This window comes from Ambystoma mexicanum, chromosome 2q (assembly GCF_040938575.1).
Source record: "Ambystoma mexicanum isolate Mex_15411 chromosome 2q, UKY_AmexF1_1, whole genome shotgun sequence".
NCBI lineage: Eukaryota > Metazoa > Chordata > Amphibia > Caudata > Ambystomatidae > Ambystoma > Ambystoma mexicanum.
The window spans coordinates 566173599-566197949 of NC_090924.1; positions in this window are offsets into that span (position 1 = coordinate 566173599).

Here is a 24351-nt window from a genome sequence, read left to right on the forward strand (position 1 = left end):
GCACCCCTGAAATACACGCACCCAGGCTATTCGCGTGTGGTACTCCCCGCGCACCCCTGAAATACACGCGCACCCAGGCTATTCGCGTGTGGAACTTCCCGCGCACCCCTGAAATACACGCGCCCAGGCTATTCGCGTGTGGAACTTCCCGCGCACCCCTGAAATACACGCGCCCAGGCTATTCGTGTGTGGAACTTCCCGCGCACCCCTGAAATACACGCGCCCAGGCTATTCGCGTGTGGAACTTCCCGCGCACCCCTGGAATACACGCGCCCAGGCTATTCGCGTGTGGAACTTCCCGCGCACCCCTGGAATACACGCGCCCAGGCTATTCACGTGTGGAACTTCCCGCGCACCCCTGAAATACACGCGCCCAGGCTATTCGCGTGTGGAACTTCCCACGCACCCCTGAAATACACGCGCCCAGGCTATTCGCGTGTGGAACTTCCCGCGCACCCCTGAAATACACGCGCCGAGGCTATTCGCGTGTGGAACTTCCCGCGCACCCCTGGAATACACGCGCCCAGGCTATTCACGTGTGGAACTTCCCGCGCACCCCTGAAATACACGCGCCCAGGCTATTCGCGTGTGGAACTTCCCGCGCACCCCTGAAATACACGCGCCCAGGCTATTCGCGTGTGGAACTTCCTGCGCACCCCTCAAATACACGCGCCCAGGCTATTCGCGTGTGGAAGTTCCCGCGCACCCCTGAAATACACGCGCCCAGGCTATTCGCGTGTGGAACTTCCCGCGCACCCCTGGAATACACGTAGCCCGCTCCCCCAGGCCCGATCGCGTGAGGAACTTCACGCGAACACCTGTAATACACGTAGCCCGCTACCCCAGGCCCGATCGCGTGAGGAACTTCCCGCGCACCCCTGAAATACACGCGCCCAGGCTATTTGCGTGTGGAACTTCCCGCGCACCCCTGAAATACACGTAGCACGCTCCCCCAGGCCCGATCGCGTGAGATACTTCACGCGAACCCCTGAAATACACGTAGCCCGCTCCCCCAGGCCCGATCGCGTGAGGAACTTCACGCGAACCCCTGTAATACACGTAGCCCGCTATCCCAGGCCCGATCGCGTGAGGAACTTCACGCGAACCCCTGTAATACACGTTGCCCGCTCCCCCAGGCCCGATCGCGTGTGAAACTTCACGCGAACCCCTGAAATACACATAGCACGCTCCCCCAGGCCCGATCGCGTGAGGGACTTCTCGCGAACCCCTGTAATACACCTAGCCCGCTCCCCCAGACCCGATCGCGTGTGAAACTTCACGCGAACCCCTGAAATACATGTAGCACGCTCCCCCAGGCCCGATCGCGTGAGATACTTCACGCGAACCCCTGAAATACACGTAGCCCGCTCCCCCAGGCCCGATCGCGTGAATAACTTCACGCGAACCCCTGTGATGCACGTACCCTGCTGAAATCGCGTGTTAGACTTCCCGCGCACCCCGGTATACACGCACACGTATTTTTTGTCAGCGGGTGTCCGTGTTTGTGGGTACCCCTTTGCACGTCATTTTTCCTGGAGGGCCACAGTATGGGACATTCATCATGGCAGTATATAGGTGCTATTTGTTGGCGCACCTTTTGGCGCACATTTCTTACAGCCGCAGAGACGCTACCGCCTGCTTTCTTGTGGCGGTCGTGTTTGTGCCTGTGCGCTGGTTTGAGCGTGCGCTTTTTTCCCCTATTCTATTCCATGAATACGTGTTGTAGGCGAGCGTGTGGGCGTTCCGCGCACTTGTGCCCTGTACTTCCCCCGTGACGCCCACGTTTTGGCAAGTTGTTCCCCATTCCGAGTGTTACGCCCGTGTTCCGCCTACTTTTGTTGCGTGCGCCGCGCTATGTGCGAATTTCGCTGTGGCCTGTGCGATTTATGCTGTGACCTGGCGCACGCTGTTAGATAGCCTGTGCGCCAACGTGCGCCGCGCACTTTTTTATCGCACATACGCTGGTTTTCTCGCGCACGGCCTTCCATGAATCGACGTGCGCTGCTTTTCGTGCGATTTTCGCAATTGCACTGCGATTTTCGCTATTCCACTGCGATTCGCACGTTTTTGCCCACTTGCGCCGCGCTAATTATTCCATGAATCGGCCTGTAAATCTGTTACAACTGCCTTCTCTAGATTGCTTCTCACCTGGAAATGTGTTGGTGCACCTAACTCTTATAACCCCCTTCTTCCTTCCCCTTTTTAATATTGTGAAGTGCCATTTTGCTTGGTTTTCACCTCAGTATTGCCAATGCTAAAGTACTGCCTTGCCTAACTTGTTCACAATCTACTTGGCAAGTCTTGCTGGTTTGTTGAAGAGTCTAACCCTGTATAATGTGTCCTTTCCCTCCCTTCTGAGAAATTGTTAGAGTGCCATTTCTGCTTGGTGTACACTGTGCCGTTTTGCTCAGTTTTCACTTTTGCTCAAACTTGTCTACAATTTAAATAGGGAGTTGTGTATTCTTTTCCTGACTGTTTTAACTTGCTTTAATACCAGTGAATTTTGTGTTGAACCTGAGAGTGTGTAAACATAAAAATATATATTCTTTTTAATACAAAGCTTTTGTCAGTGTTTCCTTGTTCCATAGTACTGAAACTCTATTGTATAAACCCTGAATACTGCTCATCTCCCTCTTGAGATAAGTCTGACTGCTCAGCCACAGCTACCAACTAAATCTGTGTGGTACAGACTGATACCAAAGCGGATTTATTTCCTATACCTGTAGTCCTAATCTTCTGTAGTGCTCCCTAAGGGAACTGCATAGGATTCTGCCTAAAAAGGGGGACAACACATACTAGTGGAAACCTGAAAAGGGGGAACAGATAGGAGAAATATTACAGTGAGTATAGCAGAGAGCCTATGTCTCTCTTCCAACTTTGTACTCTTGGACCGTTAAGAGGTAGGAACAGGTATGTTTAATTGTCATTATCTTCACTGCCATCACCACCACCACATACATCATGCTTTAAGCTCATGCGCATTTCACCCCAGGTCATTCCACCTGGAATACCATACTGCTTGCAAGACAATACTTTGTACATTTCTGCAGCGACTCGAGACAGTAGATTCTAGGGGCTTCTGTTCACTAAATAGTTTCCTCTTTAGATAGAGACATTCTATCACCACTCTCATATTTTCAAAATGGGAAGACTTGCATACAGGTTCAGTGTGAAGAACACCGACTATCTTCACGGCCACTCCTTGCTTTGGACCAGCTCAGACTTCAGTCAAAAGGTTTTATCTCAACAGAGTAAAAATTAATACATTAAAAAAAAACACAGAGTATCACAGCTTATGTTATCTTCTACGTACGTCCACATCCTACTCCCTCTAGTTCACTAAGAAATTCAGGGCTTTAATGTTTCAGATGCATGATATGCTAACTCATCTGTTAATCAGCCCAAATTACAGACACTATATTCTGAGTTACTATATGCAAGGGTGGACTGGCTTATAGGGAACTCTGGAGAGCTCCCAGTAGGCCTTTGCAGCCTGGACATCTTTTGTGTGATAACTTTTGTTAGTTCCAAATTTTCCAAAGGGTTGTGTTTGCTCAAAATGTGTAATATGGGAACATTTTGAAAATGATTTCAAGAGCCTCTTTTGGTTCCCAGTCCTCCCTGCCTATCTGAGGTGCCGATTATCCAACACAATTCACTTTTGGTGTCACTCTGGTGGGAATTCACCACTCGACCTTTACTTGGTTGTCTGTTCCTTAGATTATTCTATTGTTTGGTTCACAAAATGAGGAATGGATGCACTTATCCAATATCATCACTGGTGTCCTCAGCATATAGTTGGGTTGTTCTACGCTTCTCTGTCATTACCCCAGGAACGTTATCATAATAATGTAATATCTTTATGTAGGAGTTCCTTTTGGGATATCCCATCTAAATGATAGGTGCTACTGTTACCCATGTTAATGACACTCATTGTATTCACTTCAAACGAGGAAGGGAAGAAGAGTACACCCTGCAGGATTTACAATTCAGCAAAATATAGGTAATTTACCTTATAGCTATAAATTTCTGGGCAGGTGTATCAGTTACTACACATTGCTCTTGCAAAGCATAGGTAAGGAAGACAGATTATCCGCTCTGCGTACGGTCTCGTGAACACGCCACACACATTTAGGAGCTATTCCAGGTCAATATTTCCTGAAGTAAAATTGGAATTGTATAATAACTTTAAAAGCTCCCGTTTGACTTCCACCTTCTTGTTTAAATTTGATACAGCAGAAGAGGTAAGGATATCCAAAAGGAGAGTGTCCATTGTTCCCTATAACCTTTTCCTACAGACACTTCAGATCTCCTTGCAATTAATACAACCCCTCTTTCTTTAGTCTAAAAGCCTTGTCGGTTTGGATGAGGACTCTGCTTTGGTGGCTCCCTTCCTACTGCTTGTTTAATTGTATCTGATGTGTCAAGAATGTGGTGGCTGATTTCGTTTTGCACTGGACTGGTAATCATCCCTGCATGAAATTCCTTTCCCTTGTCACTTATCTGGTTGGAAGAATAATGGACCTAATATGGTTAACTATGACTAACAGTGTCTACATTTTGCAGCGCTTATCTTGGATCCACATTCTCGTCCGAATGTTTAGACGCCATACAATTCAATTCAATCAGGGCACCTGAGCAGTTTCGTGCCCTGGCTTCTGCCCCAGCTTCTGCTAGAGAAATGAAGGAAGTCTATCGGTCCACCTGTTGCTGGTGATGTTAGTGCCAATGTACAGAGTGCAAAGTCCTCAATAGCACTGATACAGGTTTTCTCCCGTTCAGGCTCCAAGATAAGGGGTTTTGGAGCCACATAATCTCATAAAAGTTCACGCCTCTGGGATTGGTTCTTCCTCACAGCGTGCTGCCTTTTCTCCTTTTCCCCGACAACATCAAGGTGATCACTCAGTGGTGTCTTGCCTTGTGCGTGCCATCAAACTCAATAACGGGTCCAGTGCAACGTAGGCTTCTCACTCCATCAGATAAAATACCAAGCAGCTGGTTCTTGTGGCAAAAGCCCATCGCAGTCTACCTCTTATATGTGCTTGTCTCATCTCAGGCTCTCTTTGCCTGTTCTTTTGCCTGTCTTGAAATTGGCAAAAGTGAAAACTTTCTCTTGAGTACAGAACTGTATCTTCTGTTCATCGGCAGCTCTTCTAAAACAGGATACTGTTCACGGCGCCTCAGACTTGTGGTATGTTATTGCCCACTAAACCCAATGCACTCAATGTTTCTGCAAGCAAAGCCAATTAACACTTTGTATGTATTTTCTAAGTATTTACCTTGAATGATTTTTGTGTGTAATCAGCTATGTTCCAAGTCTTTTGATGTATGTCTGAGAGTTTAAATTACTGTTATTTACCACGTCGGGGCAAACGTCGCAAAGGTCACTGGAAAATGCATGAAGTCTCATAACCCCATATCCATCAGCTCTTCAGTTAATCATTGACAATAATTCTGACGTTTTGAACACTGGGGCTGGAACTTGTTTGACCTTTCTTTAAATCCTTATTTTAGAGAACCTTCTCTGCAGTCTTGACTTTCTGAATGGGGATTGATTAATCACGATCGTGGCCTGTAGCATAATGTATGCTTTCCATCTCGTAAAATGATTTCTACTTCTTTCTCTATTCATTCCCTAATACCGTTATGTGCATAGGCTGTCCTTTGGGGTTCAGGCCATATTGGGTCAAGTGAGTGGAGCACGTCAACAACCTTCTTTTGCCGTGCTTGCCGTCATCGGAAATCTGTTTTCTAAGACCTCATTTTAATTGGCCCTGATACTTTCTGCCATTTTTATATCCTACCATCGGCAATTAAATGTTTCTACATAATTGCTCTTATTATAACTTTTCTGTTATACAGCATTTCTTGCTGCCCCTCAGCCTTATATAGCTGACCTCTTATGCAATTTAAATGCACACTTTTCTTTCTCTCTGAATGGTTTCTGAATTCTGCACAGAACATGTTTACAGTATCCTTTACTGTGCAATCTGTTCAGCATCCTCTTTCTTCCTAAATGAACCTTTCATGTAAATGAAAATCAACATATTGAAGTGAAATTGTCCCATATTAATTAATTAACAGTCAATTGACGCACACAACAGTATTGTGTGTGGTGTTTTCTGTGAACAGAAGGTAGTTTACAATAAAGTGCTGGGTGCATCCTCATTAAAGCAAAGTATACACATTTCAGAAGGCAATGGTTTCAGGGGGCAAGACTCAAGAGTGCCTGAAAGATACCAATCAGCCTCAAGAAGCGTGTACAATGCGTGCCTCAGTACAGAACAACCTTCACGAAACATATGAGCACCTAGCTTTTGGTAATTATTGTTGAATGCCAAGTCTACTGCCTTTACCGACACAGGTACCAAAGGCTCAGTGATGAAAAGGTCCATCAGGACTAACCTACCTAACCAAACAGGAGAAACATGACTTTCTGGGGTCGATTCATGGAGCAAACATGCGCTGAAAATCCCAGCGCAAGCAGGCGCAAGGTGGCGCAAGCGTGAGAAACCCAGCGCACGCGCACGCGTGCGATTCAAGGAAGACGCTGCACGTGTTTCCCACTGTCCGTGCGCCAAATCCTGCCATGGCGCACGCGGGCACACACGGCGTGCGCTACGCGCCCAGCAAAAGCGCACATAGCGCGGCGAACACAACCAAAGTGGGCGGAACAGTGGGTGTAACACGAGGAATGGGGAATAACGCGTGAAAAAGAAGGTGTAACTGGGGAAGTACTGCAGGGAACTACACGGAACGCCCACACGCACGCGAACAACCTGTATTCATGGATTCGAATACGGGAAACCCGCGCACGGCAAAAGACGCACACAGGCGTCAACTCATCCGCAACAGGAAGGCATGCGGAAGCGTCCCCGCGCACAGTATAAAAGTGCGCGCAAACAACAAACACGTATATACAGCTACGATGAATGCCCCATTTGTCGCAGCACTGATCGTGGGACACCGGAGGAGGAGGAGAATAGCCAGGGCACGCATTTTCGCACCACAGACAAGCCTTTTTGGGATGCCTGATGACCAGGTCTACGGCAGGTACAGGTTTCCACCCCATATCATCCTAGACCTGGTCAGGGAGTGGGAAGATGACCTTACATCCCCCACCCTTTGCTCCGAAGCATTGAGCCCCTTGGAGAAGGTGCTCAATGTCCTGCATTTCTTGGCCACTGGGTCATTTCAGCGGACTACTGCCATAGTGGGGGGGCTCTCACAGGCCACGCAGTCACGCTGCCTACACCAGGTACTGGCAATCATGACAGCGCGCCCCTCAGTCCGCAGGCACATATACATGCCCAGAACCCCCGCAGAAAGGCAGGCCGTTGTCCTGGATTTTTACAGGGTGGCACACTTCCCCAAAATGCTCGGTGCCATAGATTGCACCCATGTGGCCCTACGTCCACCTAGGGCCACTGAGCACATCTACTGAAACCGCACGCACTGGCATTCCATCAATGTACAGGTGGTATGCGATGCAAAGGGAATCATCACCTCTGTCTATGCAAACTACCCTTGCTCCATCCATGACAGTTTCATATACAGAATGTCCGCCCTGAGCCGGGCCCTGGAAGCTGGGCAGCATGGCGACACCTGGCTCCTAGGTGAGTACAAATGCCCTTGCACATGCATGCATGTCACACACACAAATACACAAACCCCAATAATCACAACCATTTACACCTCCCCAGGGGACAGTGCCCACACTCTGAGCAACCACATGATGACGCCAATCCGGAACCCCACCACACCACCCCATGTAAGATACAACGCTGCCCATATTGCAACCAGGGCCATAGTGGAGCGCACATTTGGAGTGCTGAAGTCACATTTCCGCTCCTTTGACCGCTCTGGCGGGCAGCTACTCTATGCACCCCCAGTAGTGTGCAGGATCATTGTGGCAGCATGTGTCCTGCACAATGTTGCAACACGGCAGGGCGTACCGGTGGACATGGTGATGACCCCACATCCCCAACCACAGGCACAGGAGCTGCCCATGGGAGGGGACAGGGCACGTGGCGAGGAAGCCCGGACCCAGCTTGTGGCCACATTTTTCACCTAAACTCCCACCCCTGCGGAGTGCACACAGGCCTGGCACATAACAGGTGACAATCGATGATGACAAAGAGACAGTCAACTGTCACAACCTTACTACCCTGAGATAGTGGCCATGGAAGTGCCACATTGTCTGCATCCCTGGCTACTTAAACACAAGCTATCCTGTGTGACCAAAAGGCACACATATGACATATGACATGATATGGCATTTGTAACGTGCCTACACACAAGTGTTTCAAGGTGCGACGAGGCAGGGAGGGGGGAACAAGGGAAGACAGACAACGATACTACTAGGCCAGGTGTCATTTAGATTGCGCAAGTGCAGGGGTAGGGGGAAGGGAAAAGTGGAAGGGGAAGGGGAGGGGGGGAGTGCAGTACAGGGTAAGTAAAATAAAAAAACAAATAAATAGGCCAGCTGGTGGCAACTGCAAAGGTAAGTACAGACAAGTGCTGGGAAGGAGGGGCTGTAGGGATAGAGAGACAGTCCCACAGTGCAGGGGTTGCCAGGGAGACAGTGCAAGTAGAGAGTGGCTGGGCCAGGGACCAAGGTCAGTGAGAATGGCCCAGTTGCAGATCCAGTGCAGTTTCAGTGAAGAATTTAGCAAGGGAGAGGGAGAGAGAAAGCAGAAGCAAAGAAGAAGGTCTTGAGGTGCTTCCGGAACCAGAGATGGTTCTCCTCAAGTTCCAGGGAGGCAGGAAGGCTATTCCAGAGGGAGGCCCCTGCCGCAGAGAGAGATCTACCCCCAGCTTGCTGCTTCGAGAAGCGGCTGACCCTGACATGCAAGGTGTGAATCACACACACCTGCAAAACAGGCCATGACCATCACTGTTATGTCAATCAAACCCTCCCAAACCACAACATGACATGGCAAGCAATAGCCATACACCAACACAGTACCAATAAGGTACACATTGCCATGTCAAAAATGTACAGTGGCATCAGACAATGATGCCTGACATGGAATCAGATGAAATGACTGACCAACAACCTCCCACCCAAAATAAGTAATTCCCAAATGCATTACAAAAGTTGTAGACGTAACATAACAATGAATGCCTGTCTACATGCACATTGTGCATTGCAAAATCAACACTGCAGCTTCTGTGTGCTGTGTCCAACTCCTGCAACACACTGCTCAGTGCACAGCACAGTGAACAGCTATTGTGTGTGATGCACACCCTGAGCATCACATCTAAGGGACTAACCACATCAAAAAGCAAATTAGGCATCTGCAGGATCCATAATTGGTCACAGAACATGTGCTGCAGGGACACAGTGGGCACCAGAAGGCAAACAGAGTGTGCACGTGGATATCCAAGGGTGGTTGTACATGAGTGCATCATAGTGCAAGTGTGTGGGTCAGTAAGGACATGCACTCAACATATGCATGTGCAATCAAGTGACCATCAGTGTCCTCTACACATCACATGTAAACATTCACCATGTGTACACCCCAGCATGTCAAACCACAACTATCCCCTCACACCTGAAAGGTAAACACAACACATGAACAGGCATTGATCAGCAGAACACAACATGTACATAGGATACCACAATTACAATGTCAGGGTTCCCATCACACTGCAGGGCAAGGCAACTATCAAAAACAAAACACCCCCCCTCGCTCACAAATGACCATGACCCACTGAACAACTGCACCTGGGTCATGGAGCCTTCAACTCTCAATTTCACCTGGCGACAGGATCACCCTTCCCCTTCGTCACCATCTCCCACCTTGTGTGTACAAAGGTGCCTGCACCCTCAGAGTCCACCTTCATTTGCAAAATCACAAAATCCAAGGCAGAAAAACGAACCCGAACACCCTCCAGTAGATGACTTGACGTAGCAGTACCTCACAAAGGCCAAGTACTACCACAATGATGTAACAACCAAGGTAGCACAGTAAAACAATGTCACAACAGGATGTGAACCATGTGTGGTACATAACATAGAATGATGCACCACGAACGGATGTGTACTGTCACAGGTCCCGTTTACAGGCACAGGAGTGGCACGAACCAACCACCCCCATCGTGGCCCGGGTGCCTGCAAGGTCAAACTCACACAGGCCTCTGAGACCCTGGTGGGGAAGGAGGGTCAGGGATATGCAGTCGGGACAGGCGTTGGCACACTGGATAACTGGAATGAGTGGCAGGAGAGGGGAGGAGGAATGACACATGAAAGTAGGGAATGCACGAAAATGTACTACCTGCATGAAAACATACACAATCCGAACAAACTTGGACATCATTGTCATGGCCTTCTGGAGTCCAGGCTTAGGAGTGGCTTGAACCAACCACCCCCTGTAGGGTTTTGGCGCCTGCAAGTTTGGGGCTTACACAGGCATCCGCAACCCCAGCGGGGAAAGAGGGTTAGGGAACGTTGGTTGGATAGGTACGGGAAGCAGGAACACCGGGTAGAGGGTACAGGGTTTAGAATTGGATAGGACTCCGATTGTTTAGGGGAAAAAAAACATACCAAATTGAACTACACATTCATCCATGCATTAGTGCACCCCCCAGCAAGCCTATGCAGAGCAGTTTGAAAGAAAAACAACAAGACACTTAGCTCTGGTTTTGAGTGCTGGCCTCCTGCCTGCGCACTCTCAGGTCCGATTACAGGAGCACTTCAATGCTGCAAAGAGAGCCACAGGTAATAATCTGTGCGTGCCCATAACACAAAAACACACCACCAAATATGCCCCATAGCAACAAACTACTCTACAAACAGACAATCTGGTGTAGATGCTTCGTACCCATATGTAACATTACCCCTGTGATGGGTCATACACAGTCAATGCAGTAAGTCAGCCGCCGGTGGGTGCGTGGCAAATGGAACACCAATGTGTCACAATTCACACAACATGCAATGTTCCCTGGGTAAGCAGACAGACCCATATAGCAAGGCATGACTTCAGAACAAGTCGTGTTCCACCATGACCAAAACAAAGTAGGCAGTGCATGTTTCAAAATGTACATGGAAATGAAATGCACTGCACCCGAGTATGTCCCTTGCTGTATGTCCCTGTGACCTGCTCCTTTCCATGTCTCGGAAGGCTACATGGTTGATACAAGTGCCTCAACGGACCTTGGTGTACCGGAGGGTATGTGCCACTGCCCCTGCAGGTGCCCCAGACAACCTTACAATCAACAGCCATCAGTCCACCAACACATCTGAGCTGTATTGTGTGCTTCAACACCAATATTCGTCTAAGCTCACTGTGTGATGTTTTTACCCATGCACCCGAGCCCTACCTCAAAAACTGTGCAGTACTGGCATTGAAAACATCATGATGGCCAGAGCTTCCCAGAAAATGCCCAGGGAAATGCATGAAGAATAGGCTGCCACCCATTTTTGCCGATGTTATGGGCACAGCAGGGCACTGCCTAAAACCCCATTGGACTACCCACACAGTAGCCTGAAACATTGGGAATGGCAATGCTGATTGCCAAGAGCAACCTAGAATTGTGGGGAATTCATTTTCTTAAATCCCAAAAATGGGTGCATTACCAGTACTCACCACTATCAGAAAGCCGACGTTTTAAAACAACACCAGACTTTTTTTTGTGTACAACTGAATAAATGAACCCAAAGCAGGCCAAAGAAAGACTTACTGAGGGGTGGATACAATGTAAAGTTATATTCTGAAGTGATTTGAAGGTTTATAACAAGACTGGCTGAGCTGTGGATTTCAGCAGTTTAAGTAAATTTGGACTGAAAGACACTAAAAATCTAAATGTTTAAAAGAAATGAGTGACCTACTTTTGAGTGTCACATAGGTTTCAATTGTTTAAATGTCATAGTTTTAAACTTAGAATCAGCATTCTAGCTGCATATGTAAAAATGGTTAGTTTTATTTGAATGCAGAAAACTGGGTAACTAAAAGTGACATTAGCTGGGGCCTCGCTTAAGGAACTGAATTATGCCCACCAGCTACCCCCCACAGGAGATGAGACTTGCACAACAGCTGTGTTCCCAGGCCTAGCTGCCTTTTGCTGTTCCCACCAAAAGGGATATGACACTTCTCTGATTGAATTACCTGGGCTCTGCAGGAAATTGAACAAAGCCCTGTCCTGACTCAGGCAAATGTTTTATTGGTGGGAGTCGTAAATGTGGCTTCCTCCTGGAAGGAAAGGGGAGGAGCACTGCATGTGAGAGCAAGCTGGCTTGGCAGAACTGGAAAAAACAGAAATTCAACCTTGTGCTGGGGGGAAACCACACCCCTTTGGGGCCAGAACATAACTCTAAAAAGATGGATCATTCATAGAGCGGACTTGTGAAAATTATTTAAATGATACCATAATTCTTGTGATTTTTCTGCCCACATTTTAAGAGGTTTTTACAACCGACGGTATGATCTGGGGGCAAGCTAGCAGTTAAGAGGGTATTACTTAAAATGTATGCATGTTAAAAATCTGACACTTCATCAATTAATGTCCATACTCCTTGCGCACATGTGTGTAAATTTGGGTTAATGTCCGATATTGCAAAACCAGTTAAAAAGTGCAAATGTTGCCATTTCTGAATGCAAGCCCCCAGGAAGAGCAGATTTGGACAGGGTATACCTCCTGTGATATGTGATGGGTGCATGTAATTTTAAACAAATGTGTACCTGTGCAAATATGTCTTTTGGGTCAAAATATAGATTGTGTGTAATTTGACAGGGGTGGGTTCTCTGTATCATAAACAGGCCTCATCATGATGACACTTCATTTCATTCCCCCAATCAAGGGGAAGAGGATGAAGTGGCCAATGACTAGTGGAGAGGGGTAGGGTCTAGAAAGCTAGCCTCTCCACCCACTTTCAAAACACATAAAAGCAGACAGTCAGGACAGATAGGGACATTCAATTCCATTTGCTGCAACGCGCTCTGCCGGACCACACAACATCCAGAAGATACTAGATTCAACACTTAGACTTTAAAACTCCAAAGAACTTGATTCAGAACTCAAAGCAAGGGCCTAAACCCACAAAATGAGAACTCTTCTCAGTGGGCCTCAGCATCCAGCAAACCTAACAGCGGTAGCAGCATCCAGGAGCCGTGCAGATCAGCGCTGGGTCCAGAGAAAGCTGTGCAGAAAGATCCAGAAGCAGTGTTGTACCCAGAGAAAGCAGAGCAGTATCCAGAACCAGAGGCAGAGCAGAGCTGACCCAGACCGCTGTTCGCAGAACCAGAGAGCTGACCCAGACCGCTGTGCACAGAGACCGTCCATGGCGAGTGAAGAAAACCTGACCAGATCCGTGGCGAGGCCCATTCTATTTCTAAATATATTGTGAGTACCTAGCAGAACTGTGCAGAACCAATCTCTTAGTTAAAAAAATATATAATTCAATCTATTTTAATCTAACCAGAACTGTCTCCTAACTGTCACCTGTCATTTGCAAAGCTGTCACCTGTTATTTCTAGTTGCTAGCTGTAACTTGTTACTTTGAACTTTTAAAATTTCAAATCTGAAAAACGATCTTTACCATATCGCTCATATCTCCGTGACCGTTTGTCTTAGAGACTTGCAGTAACTTTCCTCTGAAAGCTGGGAATCTTGGCTTTTCAACATACCTAGAACTGCATTCCTATTACCTATACTTTTGCCGCAATCGCGAAAAACGCACTCGCGAATTTCACCGCGATTTGCAAATTTCTCCACGTGTGAAAACAGCAGCTTCCTTGCTTTCATTTGCCAAAAATTCGTTTAACCTGCCAATCATTCCTAGAACATTGCTAAAGTAAGCCTGAACTAATTCAAACCAACTAATCCTGAACCTGAACCTCCTGAAGGGAATTAAAAGCATTTTCAGCATATTTCTCACTGCATTGTCACCATATTAAAAGCATTTTGAGCCTGTGTAAAACTCATATCTATTCTCCTCTAAGCTTGCTGGGAAACTGGAACTCTGTATTACATTGTGATTGTATACCTGAACTGTGTGCTCTTCCTTCCATCTCCTTACATTGTATAGGGGGGGGTGAATTGCCACAAAGGGAAAGTGATTACCTTGTCTTTTATGAAACCATATCAGTTTATCTTCTATACTGCATTCATTCATTCAACCTTGCATTTCCTTGAACCCTATAAAGTATTCTCTACCACATTATTCTTCTGTCCCTATTTACCAGTGTGCTACCTTATCCATTTCATGTCAACTCCTTAGTGATTATAAAGAAGTGGGCTAGTGCCAGATTCGCCGTTGTTAATCTTTATCATATCAGATTAACTGTGATATTCAATTATTAATTTATTATAAAGTGTGATATATATATATATTGTTTAAATTCTCAAATAAACCTTTTAACTTGCAAAACAGAACTACTTCTTGGCTCAGTGGGGTCAGGGGGATTCCAAGAGAGGGGTGTTATATAGGGGTAGTCATCCAGAACGCATGAACTGGACATAAAGATATATCAATAAGGGTTTCCATTCAGTATCCCAGACTAGGCTTTGACTTAGCTGTAGTGTTGAATTGAATCCTCTTACATCACCCTCATTGCTGGTACTAAGCCTGCATGTGCAACTGGCCTGGTGGAAGCTTTGCTGTGTTGTGGCCCCCCTGTGCTGCTCACCTTGCCTGGAGTTCCTTGGAACACGTCAGCAGTTCTAGGATGTAGGTCTGCAATCCCTGTGCCTCTGCTTGTGCACACATGTGCATGTGGGCACCAACAAACGTGTCCAGAATTCAGACGTCCAATGGGCCATGTCTGCTGGCAAAGGTGGTCTGGAGGCTCATCCCCCTGCAGAAAGGGCATGAAACACATGATTAATGCTTTAAAGTCATCTGTGTGTGTCTCTTCAGGCATCTCATTACTGGACCTCTGAAAGCTGGGAATCTTGGCTTTTCAACAAACCTAGAACCGCATTCCTATTCCCTATACTTTTGCCGCAATCACGAAAAACGCACTCGCGAATTTTACCGCGATTTGCGAATTTCTCCATGTGTGAAAACAGCAGCTTCCTTGCTTTCATTTGCCAAAAATTTGTTTAACCTGCCAATCATTCCTAGAACATTGCTAAAGTAAGCCTGAACTAATTTAAACCAACTAATCCTCAACCTGAACCTCCTGAAGGGAATTAAAAGCATTTTCAGCATATTTCTCACTGCATTGTCACCATATTAAAAGCATTTTGAGCCTCTGTAAAACTCATATCTATTCTCCTCTAAGCTTGCTGGGAAACTGGAACTCTGTATTACATTGTGATTGTATACCTGAACTGTGTGCTCTTCCTTCCATCTCCTTACATTGTATAGGGGGGGTGAATTGCCACAAAGGGAAAGTGATTACCTTGTCTTTTGTGAAACCATATCAGTTTATCTTCTATACTGCATTCATTCATTCAACCTTGCATTTCCTTGAACCCTATAAAGCATTCTCTAGCACATTATTCTTCTGTCCCTATTTACCAGTGTGCTACCTTATCCATTTCATGTCAACTCCTTAGTGATTATAAAGAAGTGGGCTAGTGCCAGTTTCGCCGTTGTTAATCTTTATCATATCAGATTAACTGTGATATTCAATTATTAATTTATTATAAAGTGTGATATATATATATATATATTGTTTAAATTCTCAAATAAACCTTTTAACTTGCAAAACAGAACTACTTCTTGGCTCAGTGGGGTCAGGGGGATTCCAAGAGAGGGTTGTTATATAGGGGTAGTCATTCAGAACACATGAACTGGACATAAAGATATATCAATAAGGGTTTCCATTCAGTATCCCAGACTAGGCATTGACTTAGCTGTAGTGTTGAATTGAATCCTCTTACATCACCCTCATTGCTGTTACTAAGCCTGCATGTGCAACTGGCCTGGTGGAAGCTTTGCTGTGTTGTGGCCCCCCTGTGCTGCTCACCTTGCCTGGAGTTCCTTGGAACACGTCAGCAGTTCTAGGATGTAGGTCTGCAATCCCTGTGCCTCTGCTTGTGCACACATGTGCATGTGGGCACCAACAAACGTGTCCAGAATTCAGACGTCCAATGGGCCATGTCTGCTGGCAAAGGTGGTCTGGAGGCTCATCCCCCTACAGAAAGGGCATGAAACACATGATTAATGCTTTAAAGTCATCTGTGTGTGTCTCTTCAGGCATCTCATTACTGGACCATGTCAGAGACTTACATCAGAAATCACACCATCAGTCCGTCTTTCACATCCAAAGTGTGGAACACACTATCTACGGCATGAATTGCAACAAGCACGTGTACAGTAAAGATAAGAAACATACTACACAATGCATAGCAATGAATGTACACATTAATCATGAAACACCCCATCTAGCAAAAGCTGAACAGTGGTCAATAACACCGCAACAATCCCCACTAGGGGTGTCAACACAAGTTACACAGCACCAGACATGCCACAGATATGATAGTCCAAAGCCCTTGTGTAATAGGCTGTCACACCGAACCATCCTTGCGAGCCCATGGATAAGGGAGGCAGGAGTGGCATATGTGAGTCAAGGACCCCAAGCAGCAAACACATACACAAGACGTGCCTGAAGGGCCCAGCTGGAACAGACAGTGGATGCCTTCAAACGCCACAAAGCACCGCACCGTCACATGAAAGCACAATAGACAAGCATTTTTAAACTATATTAACTAATTACACTAACTATGAAAAAAACCTACATTACCTAATTAAACTAACTATCAAACAGAAACTTAACTAACTAAACTAAAAGAAAAATCAATAATGGCCACATACGACCCGGGGGGAGGGGAGGCACCCAGGCGGGGGAGGTACAGGGTGCTGCTCAACACCCACATGCGATGATGCTGAGTCAAAAAAAAAACCTCCATGGACTCAACGCCTGCACAGCCCGACCTATGTGGGAGACAGATGGTCGTCCAAGTCTGGCTCATCCTGGAAACGAGGACGTGGCACAGTAGCCAGGCCACGCCTAGCTGCAGCTTGCCCCTCATCGGCAGCAAGTCTGCCGGACGGGTGAGCCTGGTTATGTGTGGCGATGTGACGTAGGTCTGCATGCAGAACCTCACGTGATACGGGTGCTTCCTCTTGCAAGGTAGCACGTGTAACACGGAGTTCCTCCTGCAAGGCCTGGCTGGACAACCGCTGCACCTCCCGGCAAGCCTGTAGCTCAGCCGAGATGGTACGCTCAAGCTGTGCAAACCTCTCCTCTGCCCGCTGCCTCTGGGACATCATAAGGACACCCAGAGTGGATTTGAGGGAAGCATACTCCTCCATCAGGGCATCCATGTGCGCCTCTGCATGAGCAGCAATTGCTTTACACAGAGACGACATTTCAGCCTGGCGTGCCCTGTCTGAGGCCGCCAAGCCCAGCCTGAGCGAGCGGCCTGTGGACCGTGCCGCCTGCTGCTGGAGAAGTACCTGCCTAGCAGGCGGGAGGATAGATCGGGCCACACGCTCCATACTCTCAGCGGTGTTCTCCATTGCTGCCCCCTGCTGTTCTGAATTGGCAGTCATGTCTTGCTCCCACCCAGTATACTGTGGTTGCGCGCGGCGACCGTGTTGCTTGGCTTGAGCCCTGCGGGACCCAAGGACCGGGTGTCCTCGCTGTGTTGGCACCGCCCGCGGCTGCATGACTACATGCCCCCGTCGACGTGATGTCCCAGGCACATCAGTGACTGGTGTGGAGGGTGACCCTGCGTCCCGATCCACCATGGGTGGAGGAACCAAGACTGTCTGATCCCTCAGTGCAGGTGTCGCGGACAGAGGAGTGTCCACATCAGAATCACTCAGCCCTGACACATGGACTTGATGCTCATCCAACTCGACATGGACGTCAGAGTCGTCATCAAGGCTGGACTCATAGGCAGCCAGAGACAAGATGGACTGTAGCACTTGGGGGTTTTCGTGGCCTACCACCCCACGACCCCCACTTGTGCCGGGTTGATGTAGTGGTAACAACCCTGTGTCTGGCATGACAACATCATCCTCCGCCTCCATTGCGTCATCACCTGAAACATAGAGAGAAAAGAGGTCACTACACATGTCAGAAGCACACAACACACCGACAACAAACACATCAGGCAGACATGTGACACACAACATATAACCTGGAATGCATGCTGGGTCAACTTTGAATTGCTTCTGTGATCAGACCTGTTGAAAGGTGGCAGTTTCCATGGAAGTGGGTCTATGCAGTGCAGAAAATGTGTACGCCACTCACTACCTACATGAACTAGGACTCCATGGTGTGTGTCAGGAAATGTGAAGCCAGTGCAAGGTCAAATGCAGGCATCACGTGCACTGTGCATTCAATGTGTAGCATATCTACAAGCCAAAAACCCCTCCACCCAAGTACAAAAGCAGGGATGCCTAGCATGGTATCAAAAGGCTGACCATACACCTGTGTATTGACAGGCAGTGTTGACTGGCATCAACAGCTTAATGTGATTTAAGTGACAACACTGAAAATGATGATGGGACAGTAAGCAGGACACATGATGAAAACTCTGGAGGCCGCCCACGTGTGAAGAAGACACTACAACAGTCGGACAGAGTCATTGGCCATTAAACAGGCTGAGGCCTGTGAGCCACACAGATTGTCATACCCTAAACATGTGTGCAACGCAGTACTGAGCCACAGTTGACATGGGAAGGCTGATGAGATGCCATGCAATGTATGTCACCCAGGACTTGTATTACAGTGATCATCCAGTCAAGGACACATAGGGGCATGCGTGCAATGCACATGGAGCATGAATGGGCACTCATGTCCCTGCGGGACATCAGACCTATGCACAGTACAAGTGAGATACCCTGCACCAAGTACTAAGGCTGTACCACACGGCATATGTCTGGCAGATTGTACGCTGGAAGTTAGCATCTACACAGGACGCATGAACAGGAAAGTACACATTGGCAAGATTGAAGCAGACCAGTGCAAAGGTGGAACTGGGGTGCAGAGTGGCAGAGGAGGCGCAAGGGAGCATGCCCACATGGAGTCCCCGCATGCAGGCAGAGGAGACATGCACATCAGTCATGCAATGACATTGTGCCTGGGCTGGGAGGAAGGTCACCCCACGCCACATGCAGAAGGCCCAGTGAGCTGGAACATGGACCGGAGGGGCATACTTGTAACCAGCATGTCAGTAGGGTGCAATAGTGGTGATGCGGACAGTCCCCATCTGCTCCACATGTCCACCATCCAGCAGAGCAGACATGCATCACTTACACATCAGAACCATGTACACGTCATATGTAGTGGCAATCATGCACAACACATCCCACAAGTGAAACACACACGTCCTCAACAAACACGCATCAACACTCACTGGACTGGGCATTAAAGTCCAGCATCTCTCCCAGTGCTTTGACCAATTCAGGTGGTATGAACTCCGCAACAAGTGCCTCATGCGGAGTGAGCTCTTCCTCCTCTGGTGCAGGCCCACCGCCAGTCACCAGAGTCAAGTTGTAATTAGAGGCACGCTTAGCCTTAGCGCTGCGTTTGAGGTCATTCCAACGCTTTTTGCACTCTTGCGCCATGCGCACCTCATGGCCGAATGAACTGACATGTCCCGCAACATGCTTCCAGTGAGTGTCACGATGGGCAGCCGTAGTCTGACTATTGGCACCCACTACCATGTCACGGCTGTGGCCCCGCACGTAGTCCACGAGGAAGTCCAGTTCCTGCTTGCAGAAAGGCTTCTTCCTCGACGTGCAGGAGGACGTGGCTGTGTGTGGGGTCCCAGCCTGTGCTGCAGGTGCAACCTTCCTCCTCTTGGACTGTGGCGCAGACCCTGGCTGGCTAATGTCGCCCTGACCAGTATGGCCAGTGGGTTCGGTGGATTGAGCCAACGGAGTGGCAGGTGGAGGGACGATCAAAGGCCTGACTTGTCTCAGTGGCATCTGGGTGCCCTCTAATGGACCCTGTGCAGCAACATCCACTGTGGCAGGGTCATTGACCGTGACTGTCCTGGTTGGCAGACTCACAACCGGGGTGTTGTTGGGTGCATCTGCCCCTGCACTTGCCAACACCCGGCTGTTTGGGACAGCAGATGACATAACTGCCCCAGGGACACGTGTCTTGGTCAGAGCAGCCCTGCGTGCCCCTATGGTTTCCCTGCTGGCCTGTTGGAAATCTACCAAGGGCTCCTCAAGTGCCAACGCAGCCTGCGCTGGCAGACCCTGAGCCTGGGTGGCGGTGTCCACAGCTGCACCTGCAGCTACCACTACCCTTGAGCCCGTGGCAGTCGATGGAACGGACTGCCGGGTCACACGGGCGCCATTGCCAGATGCAGAAGCTGCATCCCCTGGAACCACAGGGGGTGGTGGCATGACTGCACCGACACATGGCACAACATTGTGCTCAAATGGCGCACCCCTGCCTCTTCCTCCTCTGTGGCCGCCCTGGACACCCTGGAGTCCCCCTACTCCCTGGTCACCACGGCCACGTCCCCGACCATGCCCGCCACGAGGAGTACACCCAGCTGAGGCGCCCCTCACCTTTGGTGTCCTCCCAACCATGGCACAGATGTAGTAGTGCCGGCACAGATGGAGTAGTGCCAATGGGAGGTGTACATCACAATTGACCTGGGCAATTGGGTGAAGCGGGTGGGAAGCAAGATGTTAACAGCCCCCCTGCACCTGCAAGGCTGTATGTGACCCTGGTGATGTAGTGACGGGTCACGCAACGCTCAGGCACCCCAAAACTGCAGTAAAACCATGCACGCAACCCTGCAGCCTACGTGCGTGGAATCAACCTCTCGCAGTACACAGTGGCACCCAGTAACACGAATAACGCGTACGCGTGGGACACGCAGGCTACTATGACCTCGAAAATGGGTGCGATACACAGGGGCACCCGCAGTGGGAAAAATAGCGTGTGCGGCTCACTGTCTGACTAGTGCGATGCAGAAAAACACACATAGCCAATAACCCCGCCAAAAGAAGAGATACGTCCTTGATAGCTGTGAAGTTGTGATGGCGCGCGAAACAACAGGAAGCAGCAACACACGTCGGTCTCCACGAAAGGCACATACAGCGAACTGCTGCCCCCGCTCACCTTTAACACGTGCTGAGGGAAACGCCCACGCGTGTCACGTCACTTACGCGCATGGGCCCTTTCCTAGTCTACACGCATTCCCACGCGGACGCTGATGTGCAGTTTTTCACGCGTTCTGAAACACCTGTGCATGCCCGCGCACGTCACGTCACAGTGGCGCTTGCGCTTGAAGGGCCGTCGGTCCAATGAAATCGCGTATGTGTGCAGACGCGCTTACGCGCTAAGGGCCTTTCCTCGAATTACACGATGACGTGCAGAATTATCACGTGCCAAATCACTCCGTATCAATCGGGCCACACGTAAGCACACGGAAGACCATGCTCCTGCCCAAAAGACCGAATTACTGCCCCCCAGAGCCCCGAGCAGCCTCCCACGAGCCATCTGCTGCTGCCTGCCTGCCTGCTGCCACCATGCCCTGCCATTTGGTGCCTGCACATCAGCCATCTGAAGGGGTCCAGTTGCTGTGTCCACCCCTGCTGGAACAGAAGACTCCCGACTGGGATACCATCGCTCCACAGCCCAGCCCCAGGACCCAGTTGCCCACCCACGCCTGCCTCGGGGATCGCCATGTTGGGGCAAACACCATCCGAGACCACTGGCGACCCCCAGCCAGAGGGGCAGTGGGCCACCAGCTTCAATCAGAAGGAAGTTGGTGGTGGAGCATGTCCTGGGTCATTTTGATGCCCTCTTCGGATCATCACACGCCGACAAGGAAGGACGGGACAGGATCTGGACGGACATCGTGACTGCCATCAACGCGGAGGGGGTGGCAGTCCGAATATTCCATCATGTCAAGAAGCGCTGGGAGGACTTCAGGTCCAGGACCCTCAACAAGGCCCGGCGCCTCTTGAAGGCAGCGGATGCTTAGGGGTGCCGGGGCCACTTGTCGGAAGATCAGATGAGGGTCCTGGAACGCATATCCCCAGCGCTCCACGTCCAGGTCCTTGAGAGGCAGACCCGTCTGGAGTCGAGCGGTAAGTGGCCAAGAATTGCTGTGTGAGACAGGGCATGTTGCAGTGTGCTGGTTGTCTGATACTTGCCTGTATGTGTGACATAGGCCATGTACGTGTGTGTGTGTGCAGGGACATCATGTTCATGCATGTGAGACCAGTAATGTGTGAAGCACATGGTTGGTGTATGTGTTTAAATGCTACATGGGGAGCCCTATGCAGAATGGACACATGAGAGCATGCAAGTCTCTGTTCCTGGACATGGGTGGGGGTGAGGGATGGGTGATGATGCCATGTACATGTATGGTGTCCATGTCTGTGTGTCTGACCTGCGTGTCTGTGACTTGTGAATGCCATGGTTGCATGACACATGTCTGTGTCAATGTTCAGATTCACTGATGCAGCCTAGCTATCCTTGCATCCACTGTGTCTGGGGTGTACGAGTCCAGATGGATGAAAGTACGGTGAAGTGTGTGAATGTGATAGGCATGACCCATGATGCATGTGAGTTCAAAAACAACATTGTATGTTTCAAGATTCCCTTGAACATGTTTGTTTATGTCCATAGCATGCGCCATGCCTGTTACTGCATGTGTTTTGCCTGCACTGACCCATGTGTTGTGGAGGGACATGATGGAAGTGATATTTGACAGTGCCACTCATCTGCTATTGCTTCCTGTCTAGGGGACCATTGTACAGTACCCTGATGCTTGTGTTCTATGTCTCCCTCTACACAGTGCAAAGTGAAGAAGAGGGCGGAGACGACGCTGTGGAGCAAAGCGGTGGGGATGCCCCCACGGCTGCAGCGGAAGGGGTGGGTGAGCCCCCACAGGGCCTTGCAACGGCGGAAGATGGGGTGGAACCATCCAGGTTGGTGGTTTCCACAGAGGAGGAGGAGGCCGCTACTGAGCCGCACATGGGGCCAGGTGGGGGCATCCCTGCTGGTGCAAGTGGTGCAGTCCAGGGGCAGGGGCAGGAGGCAGCACAGGTCGCCGTGGAGGTGCCTGTGCATGTCACTGTCCCTGACAATGTGACTGCACCACCATGCACCAGCAAGGATGCCCCATCCCAGGCCCGTCCGCAGGTAGGGGGGATGTCATCTGACTCCCCTCCACCTGCGGACGAGGGGACCCCTGGCCGTATGGAGAAGGTCCTGATTGGTGTCGCTTTGCGCACGGGTGTCAATCGTGATGAGGTGCGTGCTTCCCGGGGGGAGCACGCACGTCATCACGAAGAGCACCGTGCCAACGTGGCCCAGTTGGGAGCGGTCGTGGTCGGGGGTTTCGTACATGTGTCGGGCACTCTGGCGACCCTCTCCTCCTCTGTGGAGGCTATGCGCCAGTCGTTCTCCATGCCATCTTCCAGCCCAGATGCCACCAGGGCCCCCTGTGGACCTGCCCCGACCAATGCAGCCAACTCGGTGGGGATCCCATCCCTGCCACAGTCGGGAGTCGGAGGTCCAGCAGGGGTGGACACACCAGCAACTGGACCCCAGCAGATGGAGGATGTGACGGCATCATCGGGCAGGGCACGTGCACATCGGCGTCGGTGGATTCCTTCAGCCTGGATGCTGTCGTGCCGGCACAGGCAGTTGCGTCGGAGGCAGCGGCCGGCTCGACGTGGGAGGCATCATGGCTCGGGGCAATCAACATCAGGGGTGCAGGCATCGGCCGGAGGGCAGGAGAACCCTGGAATGGGAGTGGCTTCCATGTGGGAGCGGTTAGGCCAGCAGATAGGTGCGGAGTGGCAGCGGGCAGAGGAGGAACGGCTCAAAATGATCAGGGCGGAGAACTCCATGCGGAGGGCGCTGAGGCGGGCTGAGTGCCTCGAGGGTATTCTCAGGGAGTTGGAGCTGGACACTGCATTATCCCTGCGAGACCTCGGGGCCAGGGAACATGCCCGCCTCCAAGCCATTGAACAGGAGTTCGATGATGCCCTGGCCAATGACAACATCCAGTGAGCCGTTGGACTAGCCCGCTGCCCTTGTAAATAGTTATGTAGTTGGTGTTAGGTTTCCTTTGCTTTTTTATTGATTTTGGACCTTTTGGACAATGGACCACATTTTTGTATATAGGTTTTTTATTAGGTAGTATTTTTAGATAGGTTTCATTTCTTCAGTTGGGATCATGGACCCTGGATTCTTTATCTATATATAGTTGACTGTTGGATTATGTTTTTTTTTTGGATTTACCCATGGAGCAATGATTTCGGTTTTGTTTTTCCCTTGGATGTACTTTTTTGAACTGTGACTTTGGACACCTTTCCTTTGGATTATGATTTGTGGTTTTTCATTATTTTACGGACATGCTGCTTTTTGTTTTTAATTCCCATTGTTGTTTGTTTATTTTTAA